Source organism: Mobula hypostoma, chromosome 5 (assembly GCF_963921235.1).
Source record: "Mobula hypostoma chromosome 5, sMobHyp1.1, whole genome shotgun sequence".
In the NCBI taxonomy this organism is placed as follows: Eukaryota; Metazoa; Chordata; class Chondrichthyes; order Myliobatiformes; family Myliobatidae; genus Mobula; species Mobula hypostoma.
In genome coordinates, this window is record NC_086101.1 from 14,870,201 (window position 1) to 14,879,050 (window position 8,850).

Genomic DNA, 8,850 nt, shown 5'->3' on the forward strand with positions numbered 1-8,850 from the left:
TTGTGAATGATAATGTGCTGGATCCGGAGGCAGTTGGGTTGGTATGTGAGGACAAGGGGAACTCTGTCCCTGTTGTGGTGACAGGAGGATGGGGTGAGGGCCGAATTGCGGGAAATGGCGGAGATGTGGTTGAGGGCATCATTGATGACGGCAGAAGGGAAACCGCGATCCTGAAAGAAAGAGGATATGTGAGATGTCCTGCATGGCAGATAAGCCAGAAATGATGCCATCAAAAGCGTCCCTCGTTAAATGAGGAGCAGCTATATTTGCTTTGCTACGCGTCATTCTTCTTTAATAAACTGAGGTTTTCTACTTCAGTTTCCAAAGCAAAGCGATATCAATGGCATTCAGGAAAATTTAATGTTCATTCTGGTCACATCAGACTGCACTACCCTTCTGTCAAAGGGTGCCCCAACGGGTCACCCCGTTGCCTAGTATTTCGATAAAACCCATAGGTTAATCTATTCGCCAAGAAGTAGCGTGATACTTAGCTTTGGTCCCAGCGATCTGGTTTCCATTCTACTGCGTGCATGCTTGGGTGGACTTTGCACCTTAACCCTGTGACCGCCTGCAAAGAAAATTTCCTTGATACATTTTCCCTGGTATCTAACTGTGTAGTAATATTAGACACTACATTAAAGATTAGTTTTATTTGTCACATGTATATCGAAATAGGTAGAGAATTGTTAGTCCTGACGAAGGGTCTCGGCCTGAAACGTCGACTGCACCTCTTCCTACGGATGCTGCCTGGCCTGCTGCGTTCACCAGCAACTTTTATGTGTGTAGGCAGAGAATTGCATCGTTTGCGGCAACGCAAAAACAGAGGAGCCCCTCTCTTCTCGATGCTATCATCGAGCGGGAGGTCCAGGAACCAGGTTTAGGTACATTTATTACTCTCCAACCACCAGGCTCCTAAACCAGCGTTGTCACCTTCATTCATCTCAACAGTGAATTAACTCCACAATCTATAGACGCACTTCCAATGTCATTACATTGAAACGGCTCATGTTATCAGAATTATTTAATTACTCTTCTGTTATTTGCACATAATTTGTTTGTCTGATTTTGTTATCGCATTTTTTTAATAAATGCTATATTATTTATTTATATTCCAGTAAATGTTGCAATAAAATGAATCTCAAGGGTTGAGTTTGGTTTATATATGCAATGCCCTGGTTCGTATTTTTTACTGTTATGCGGTTTCTGTGCAAACTGCTTATTTGGGTTACTGTTGAAGATAGGAGATAGGAGGATGGCCGGATTAAGGGGAAGTTTCTCTGGTGAGGGACACTAGACGCCGGATTCGACCGGGAGCTGGTCCATGAATCGACGGAACCAAAGTGTTTCACATACTTCGGTAATAATTTTTTTCTTTGAACTTTGAATATAATAGCTGCAGACCGCAAGTGGCGGCACGCATTCGGCGACAACACAGCGTGCCTACATCTCACTAACACTGTAGGTCATTGAAATATGAGAAGTGACCGGAGCACGCGGAAGAAACTCACGTACAAAGTTCCTTACATGCAGAGTGGGAAATTCAGTCTCGCCTTCGACCCCACCCCACCCCACCCCACCCCCATCGCTAGGTCTGTAAGGCGTTACGCTAACCGTAACTATGACAAACGACCTATGGTGAACACCACTTAGAACATGAAATAACCATCGCCATCGAGAATCCTTACCCCTCACTACCTCCATCACGGCCATTCCTAAAACGCACACGGGCGATGTAACAACCTCAGAAAGAAAAGAATCAAACCCATTGCCGTGTCATTGTCTTTCCGCAATGCCGTGACTCGGATTCGAACCGAGGTTGCTGCGGCCACAACGCAGAGTACTAACCACTATACGATCACGGCGAGCTACATGGGCGATATGTAGACGTACAAGAAAATGTTTTGTAGTGAGTGATAGGATGGAGGAGGGGCATAAAATTAAGGATATAATGTGTGTTTTTTTTTCTCCCCCTCTGATTACCGCGAGCTATGGATCTTCTGTTTGGAGCGGAAGAGAATGAACGGCGGCTTGGTACAGTTGAATAACATTATAATGATGTGTCTATACTAATATTAAAATATTTTAGAATCGGCAAGATTGAAAGTTAATGATTTGATTTGTAAATATATCGAACTGTAAGTATATATATTTACTTATCCGTAAATATGTTTCGAACTGTCGAGATGAGAAATAGCATGTAGATGTTTAATTATATGGATACAAGTTCGATGCTGATGTAACCTAAAGACGAGCCACGCCTGTTTGAGTCAGCTACTGCCAGATTGAATATAAATCCATTAATTTGAAGGTAAACTGAGTGGACTTGTTTGTAATTACGAAACAGTGGGTGTTAACCTAACGTAACACGCCAAAACTAATTTCTAATACACGGAAATGTATATAGCGAACAAAGTTTCGTTACAAGGATCCAAATGAAAACCGCCAGAGTGTGCAACAGTAGGAATGAACGGATTAATTAGATGTCAGAATCAGAATCAGGTTTATTATCACCGGCATGTGACGTGAAATTTGTTCTCCAGATGTTTTCTTGATCTTCAATAATTGTTACTCGACAGACACCTTCCCGTTTCGCAACCCCCACCCCGCATCCCTATATTGCTTGCAATATCACAACGCGCTGATTGTGGCGTATTTCAATAAAGCCCATAGACTAGTCCGTTTGCCAAGGTTCTAGCTGGACAGTGCAGTAGCGCAGCGCATTCTCCCTTCAACCGTAGTTTTCCTCTGTACATTGTCACTAGTATCTAACTGTGCAGTAATATCTGGCATAAACTGAAGTGTAGACACTAAATTGTGGATACTAGGTTAAAGATTAGCTTTACTTGTCGGCGACCCGTTTCCAGCCGTTCTGTGCATGCTTGTGTGGACTTCATACGTTTTCCCTGTGACCGCCTGAGTTTCCTGCCAACATTATTGTGCTCTGTACATTGTCCCCAGTACCTAACGGTATAGCAGTATTTGGGAGGAGTTCACGTGTAGACACTGGATTATGAACTACAAATAACAGGAATTCTGCAGATGCCGGAAATTCAAGCAACACACATCAAAGTTGCTGGTGAACGCAGCAGGCCAGGCAGCATCTCTAGGAAGAGGTACAGTCGACGTTTCAGGCCGAGACCCTTCGTCAGGACTAACGAAGGGTCTCGGCCTGAAACGTCGACTGTGCCTCTTCCTAAAGATACTGCCTGGCCTGCTGCGTTCACCAGCAACTTGGATTATGAATTAGCTGTACTTGTTACATGTACATTTAAACATCAAAACATACAGTGGTACAGACACAAAATGCTGGTGGAACTTAGCAGGTCAGGCAGCATCCTTGAAAATGAATAAATCGTCGGCGCTTCGGATCGAGCCCCTTCATCAGGACTCAGTCGAGTCCTTTGCTTTGTATCAATGAGCAGCAAACGTCCGCAACTGTAAGCGACGCCCACACTTCCGGCGCGTTACACAGCATTCCCACAAGTTACCGTAGGTCTTTAGAACGGGGAGGAAAACAAGAGGCAAACTCCCTACACGCAGCGGCGGGAATTGAACAGCTAACTACTACACCACCGCAGCGCTCCAGAAAGAAAAATAGCGAACCCATTGCCGTGTCATTGTTCTTCCGCAATGCCGTGACTCGGATTCGAACCGAGGTTGCTGCGGCCACAACGCAGAGTACTAACCACTATACGATCACGGCGAGCTACATGGGAACTACGCAAGTGTAATGAAGAAAATTGCATTGTATGGAATGGGACGAACGTCCTGTTTGTGTGAATTCTTCTGTGATTTTTGGAAGAAATTGAATTCTGCAAAGCACTGGACTATTTAAGATGGGCTTAAGTAGCTAAGTAAGTATTGGACTATTTACCAAACAGATATCATAATACTACACGGTTAAATTGCATTTCCTCTTATTTCCAATGAAGATTTACCCCAGTTATGTGGTGAATATCTGAGTTTCTGAATACACTTTTCATTGCTCATTTGATATTCTGAATATCCTCTTTACAACGGCGGTATAGAGATCTAAAATGCCAGCAGTTCCTGAGAGTGCACATCTCGCACAATCTCCCATAGTCCCAGAACGCATTTAACACAGTCCGGAAAGCTCACCAATACGTAAACGACAGGAATTCTGCAGATGCTGGAAATTCAAGCAACACACGAAGGGTCTCGGCCTGAAACGTCGACTGTACCTCTTCCGAGAGATGCTGCCTGGCCTGCTGCGTTCACCAGCAACTTTGATGTGTGAAGCTCACCAATACGACTACTTTCTAAAGTGATTGAGAGAGCTGGATTACTCATATTTATAGTCCAGCGGTGGAATGAAGGGCTGAATTGCATGGGTCTGCACGCTATCGGGTCTGGACATTGTCACTCGGGGACTTAGACTACATATGCTTTTTTTCAGAATCAGGTTTATTATCACCGGCGTGTGACGTGAAATTTGTTAACTTCGCAGCAGCAGTTCAATGCAATACATAATCGAGTAGAGAGAGAGAAAAAATGAATAAAATAAAACATAATGATAAATAAACAAATAAATCAATTACGTATATTGAATGGATTATTTTAAAATGTGCAAAAACAGAAATACTGTATATTCAAAAAAGTAAGGTAGTGTCCACAGCTTCAAAGTCCATTTAGGAATCGGATGGCAGAGGGGAGAAACTGTTCCTGAATCGCTGAGTGTGTGCCTTCAGGCTTCTGTATCTCCTACCTGATGGTAACAGTGAGAAAAGGGCATGCCCTGGGTGCTGGGGGTCCTTAATAATGGACGCTGCCTTTCTGAGACACCGCTTCCTAAAGATGTCCTGGGTGCTTTGTAGGCTAGTGCCCAAGATGGAGCTGACTAGATTTACAAACTTCTTCAGCTTCTTTCGGTCCTAGGCAGTAGCCCCTCCATACCAGACAGTGATGCAGTCTGTCAGAATGCTCTCCACAGTACAACCATAGAAGTTACTGTTACTGAGTGTATTTGTTGACATGAGCAATCGCTTCAAACTCCTAATAAAGTATAGCCACTGTCTTCCCTTCTTTATGACTACATCACTATGTTGGGACCAGGTCAGATTCTCAGAGATCTTGACACGCAGGAACTTGAAGCTGCTCACTCTCACCACTTATGATCCCTGAGGATTGGTATGTGTTACATAGAAACATAGAAACATAGAAAACCTACAACACAATACATGCCCTTCGGCCCACAAAGTTGTGCCGAACATGTCCCTACCTTAGAACTACCTAGGCTTCTATTTTTCTAAGATCCATGTAGCCATGCACGAGTCTGTTAAAGGACCGTATCGTATCTGCCTCGCCGCCGCCGCCGGCAGCCCATTCTACGCACTCACCGCTCTCTGCGTAAAAAGCTTACCCCTGACATCTCCTCTGTACCTACTTCCAAGCACCTTAAAACTATGCCCTCTCGTGCTAGCCATTTCAGCCCCGGGGAAAAGCCTCTGACTAGCCACACGACCAATATCTTCCATTATCTTATCCACCTCTATCAGGTCACCTCTCATCCTCTGTCGCTCCAAGCAGAAAAGGCCGAGTTCACTCAATCTATTCTCATAAAGCATGCTCCCCAATCCAGGCAACATGGACAAAGGGTGTAAATCTCCTCTGCACCCTTTCTATGGTTTCCACGTCCTTCCTGTAGTGAGGCGACCAGAATTGAGCACAGTACGCCGAGTGGGGTCTGACCAGGGTCCTATATAGCTGCAACATTACCTCTCGGCTCTTAAACGCAATCCCACTTCGTCTTACCCTTCCTGAAATCCACAATCAGCTCTTTCGTCTTACTGACGTTGAGTGCCAGGTTGTTGCTGCGGCACCATTCCACTAGTTGGTATATCTCACTCCTGTACGCCCTCTCGTCACCACCTGAGATTCTACCAACAATGGTAGTATCGTCAGCAAATTTGTAGATGGTATTTGCGCTATGTCTAGCCACACAGTCATGAGTATACAGAGAGTAGAGCAGTGGGTTAAGCACACACCCCTGAGGTGCGCCAGTGTTGATCGTCAGCGAAGAGGATATGTTATCATGAATCCGCACAGACTGTGGTCTCCGGTTAGGAAGTAAAGGATCCAATTACAGAGGGAGGTACAGAGGTCCAGGTTCTGCAACTGTCATAGTGGAGGTCGTTGGGAACGGACCCAAATGCAAGACACAGACACGGAAGCACTAGGAACAGCACTAGGAGTGACAAGAAGGCAAGAGAAATCGGGAGGAAACGATGTTCGTCATGCACACAGACCCTACACAAGACAAGGACACCGGTCCTGGGCTAAGACTTGACTAGGATAGCGGAACCAGGACATGGAACTAGGAACTAGGAGCCAGGGCTTGGACTCCAAGCTATAGACTGGACAACGACCCAGAACCTGGGTCTTGACTCGAGCTCGGACCGCGGAACTAAGCGAGGACATGACGTGGCTACAGGAATGGACGTGGCTTGGGGTCCTGGAGGCTTGGTTTCTTCGTGGCTTGGGTTCTTCGTGGCGAGGACATGATGGGGCTTGGGTTCCTCGAGGCAAGGACATGATGGGGCTTGGGCTCCTCGAGTCGAGGACATGACGGGGCTTGAGCTCCTCGAGGCGACGGCATGACGGGGTTTGGGCTCGGACTCCGAGCCAGAGACTGGACGAAGACCCGAAACCTGAGTCTTGACTCGGGCTCGGACCCCAGATCTAGGCGAAGACAAGACGTGTCTGCAGGACAAGGAGAGGTAACAGGACTGGACGTGAGACTCCTGGACAGGACAAGAGAACCCCAGCACAGGACGGGGGACCCCAGCACCAGGTTGGGCAAGGTACTCCTGGGCTGGGCGAGACAAATGGACAAGACGAGAATACAAAGCAATGGCTTGGACAGGACAAGGTTGTTGGATCGTGGCTAGGACTGGACAAAACCCCGATGCCTTGACTTGGTCGAGGGAGAGAAAGGAATATGGAACATAGAGCCGGGACCTCACCTTGGAAACAGGACGTAGGGCAGGAACTCATACACAAAATGCAGAATACAACGAAATGGTTGCGGCAAACGGCCGGACCTACCTGGCGAAGGCGTGAACACAGAGACAGTTCCGAACACTAAGTAGCGGCAAACGGCCGGACCTACCTAGCCAAGGCGAGGACCCAAAGACAGATCACAACACTAGGTAGCGGCAAACAGCCAGACCTACCTAGTGAAGGCGTGGACACAGAGACAGTTCAAAACAACAATAGACAGTTCCTTATCTTTCTCCGGCGATGGAACTTGACAGCGGTGCAGGCGAGGGTTACAGGCGAGGCAGGGCTTCAGACGAGACGAGGCGAGGCGAGGCAGGGCTTCAGACGAGGCAAGGCGAGGCAACAGAAGGCAGGGGAAGGGAAGGGATTCAGACAGGGGGTTTGGACAGGAACAAACCAGCCACCAGAGGTTGAATCCTGAAGGTATTTATGAGGCCAGCACAAACGAGAATCAGCTGCCTCAACAGAAACTGGGGAAAACCAGAAAACCTGGAGTAAGGAACATGGACCGGACCGTGAACCGGAATGCGGATTTCACGGACCGGGCCATGACAGCAACTTCTCAATCGGGATTGTGTGAATGATGGTATTAAATGCTGAGCTGTAGTCTATGATCAGCATCCTAACGTAGGTGTTTGTGTTGTCTAAGTGGTCTAAAGCCGTGTGAAGAGCCATTGAGATTGAGTCTGCCGTTGACCTATTGTGACGATAGGCAAATTGCAATGGGTCCAGGTCCTTGCTGAGGCAGGAGTTCGGTCTAGTCATAACCAACCTCTCAAAGCATTTCATCACTGTCGATGTGAGTGCTACCAGGCGATAGTCGTTAAGGCGGTTTGAGTCAATGTGCTTCTTTTGCTCGATATTTTAAATTATGTTTTGTTTTTTTTAATGTTGCTTGTTATTTTGAATATTTTGCAGCTTGGCTCCAGAGGAGCGCTGTCTTGTTCAGCTGTATCAGTGTACGGTTTGAATGATAATTAAACTTTGTACGATTTGAATGATAATTAATCTTGATTTGATTTATTGATTTGGATACTTACGTCATTCCACAGGTACGCATTGCAGAGCGTCCTAACAATCTACGTCACAGCATGGTACGGAAGCCGCACTGCAGCGGACAAGGGTCTACAACGGGTATTCAAAACTGTGCATCCCATCACAGACACCGGCCTACCCGCCATCAAGGACATATCTGGAGAACGGTGCCGAAAACATATCATGGAGGAAGAGACTCCAAATCGGAATCAGGTTTAATATCACCCGCATCTGTCATGAAATCTGTTGTTTGCGGCAGCAGTACATTGCACTACATAGTAATAGAAAAAAAAACCATAAGTAACAATACGAAGCATGTATAAAATAAACTAAATAAGTAATGCAAAAAAAAGAGGTGGAAATGCTAAGGAAGTGTTCATGGGTTCATTACCCATTCAGAAATCTGATGGCAGAGGGGAAGAAGTGTTTGTCTTCAAGCTCCTGTACCTCCTTTTTAACGGTAGCAATGAGAAGAGGACATGCGCTGCATGCCGCCTTTTGGAGGCAGCGCCTCCGGAGCATGTCCTAGATCAAGTGCGTTGGCTTTTATTTGTTCTACAGGTGATATGTTGGCGGTATTTGTTCAGAGACTTCTTAAAGCTGGCCTGGTTGAAATCTCCCGCAATGTTAGGGAAGGCATCAGGGTGCGAAGTTTTCTGCCTGTTGATTACGTTGCTCAGCTCCTCCACAGCCTGCCTGACACTGGCCTGGGTGGAATGTACACTGCTGCCAGGATGATGGCGGGAAACTCCTCGCCAGATGAAATGGACGACATTTGACCGCTAGATGCTCTGG

The 8,850-nt window shown here is 46.4% G+C and overlaps 2 non-coding genes across 2 annotated transcripts; both read right to left on the bottom strand.

The window, feature by feature from the left end:
- Positions 1–1,790: 1,790 nt before the first annotated feature.
- trnah-gug (transfer RNA histidin (anticodon GUG)) lies at positions 1,791–1,862 on the bottom strand. Its single transcript has one exon. It is a non-coding gene; the product is annotated as a tRNA-His (tRNA).
- A 1,769-nt stretch (positions 1,863–3,631) lies between these two features.
- trnah-gug (transfer RNA histidin (anticodon GUG)) lies at positions 3,632–3,703 on the bottom strand. The gene has a single exon. It is a non-coding gene; the product is annotated as a tRNA-His (tRNA).
- Between the last annotated feature and the right edge of the window lie 5,147 nt (positions 3,704–8,850).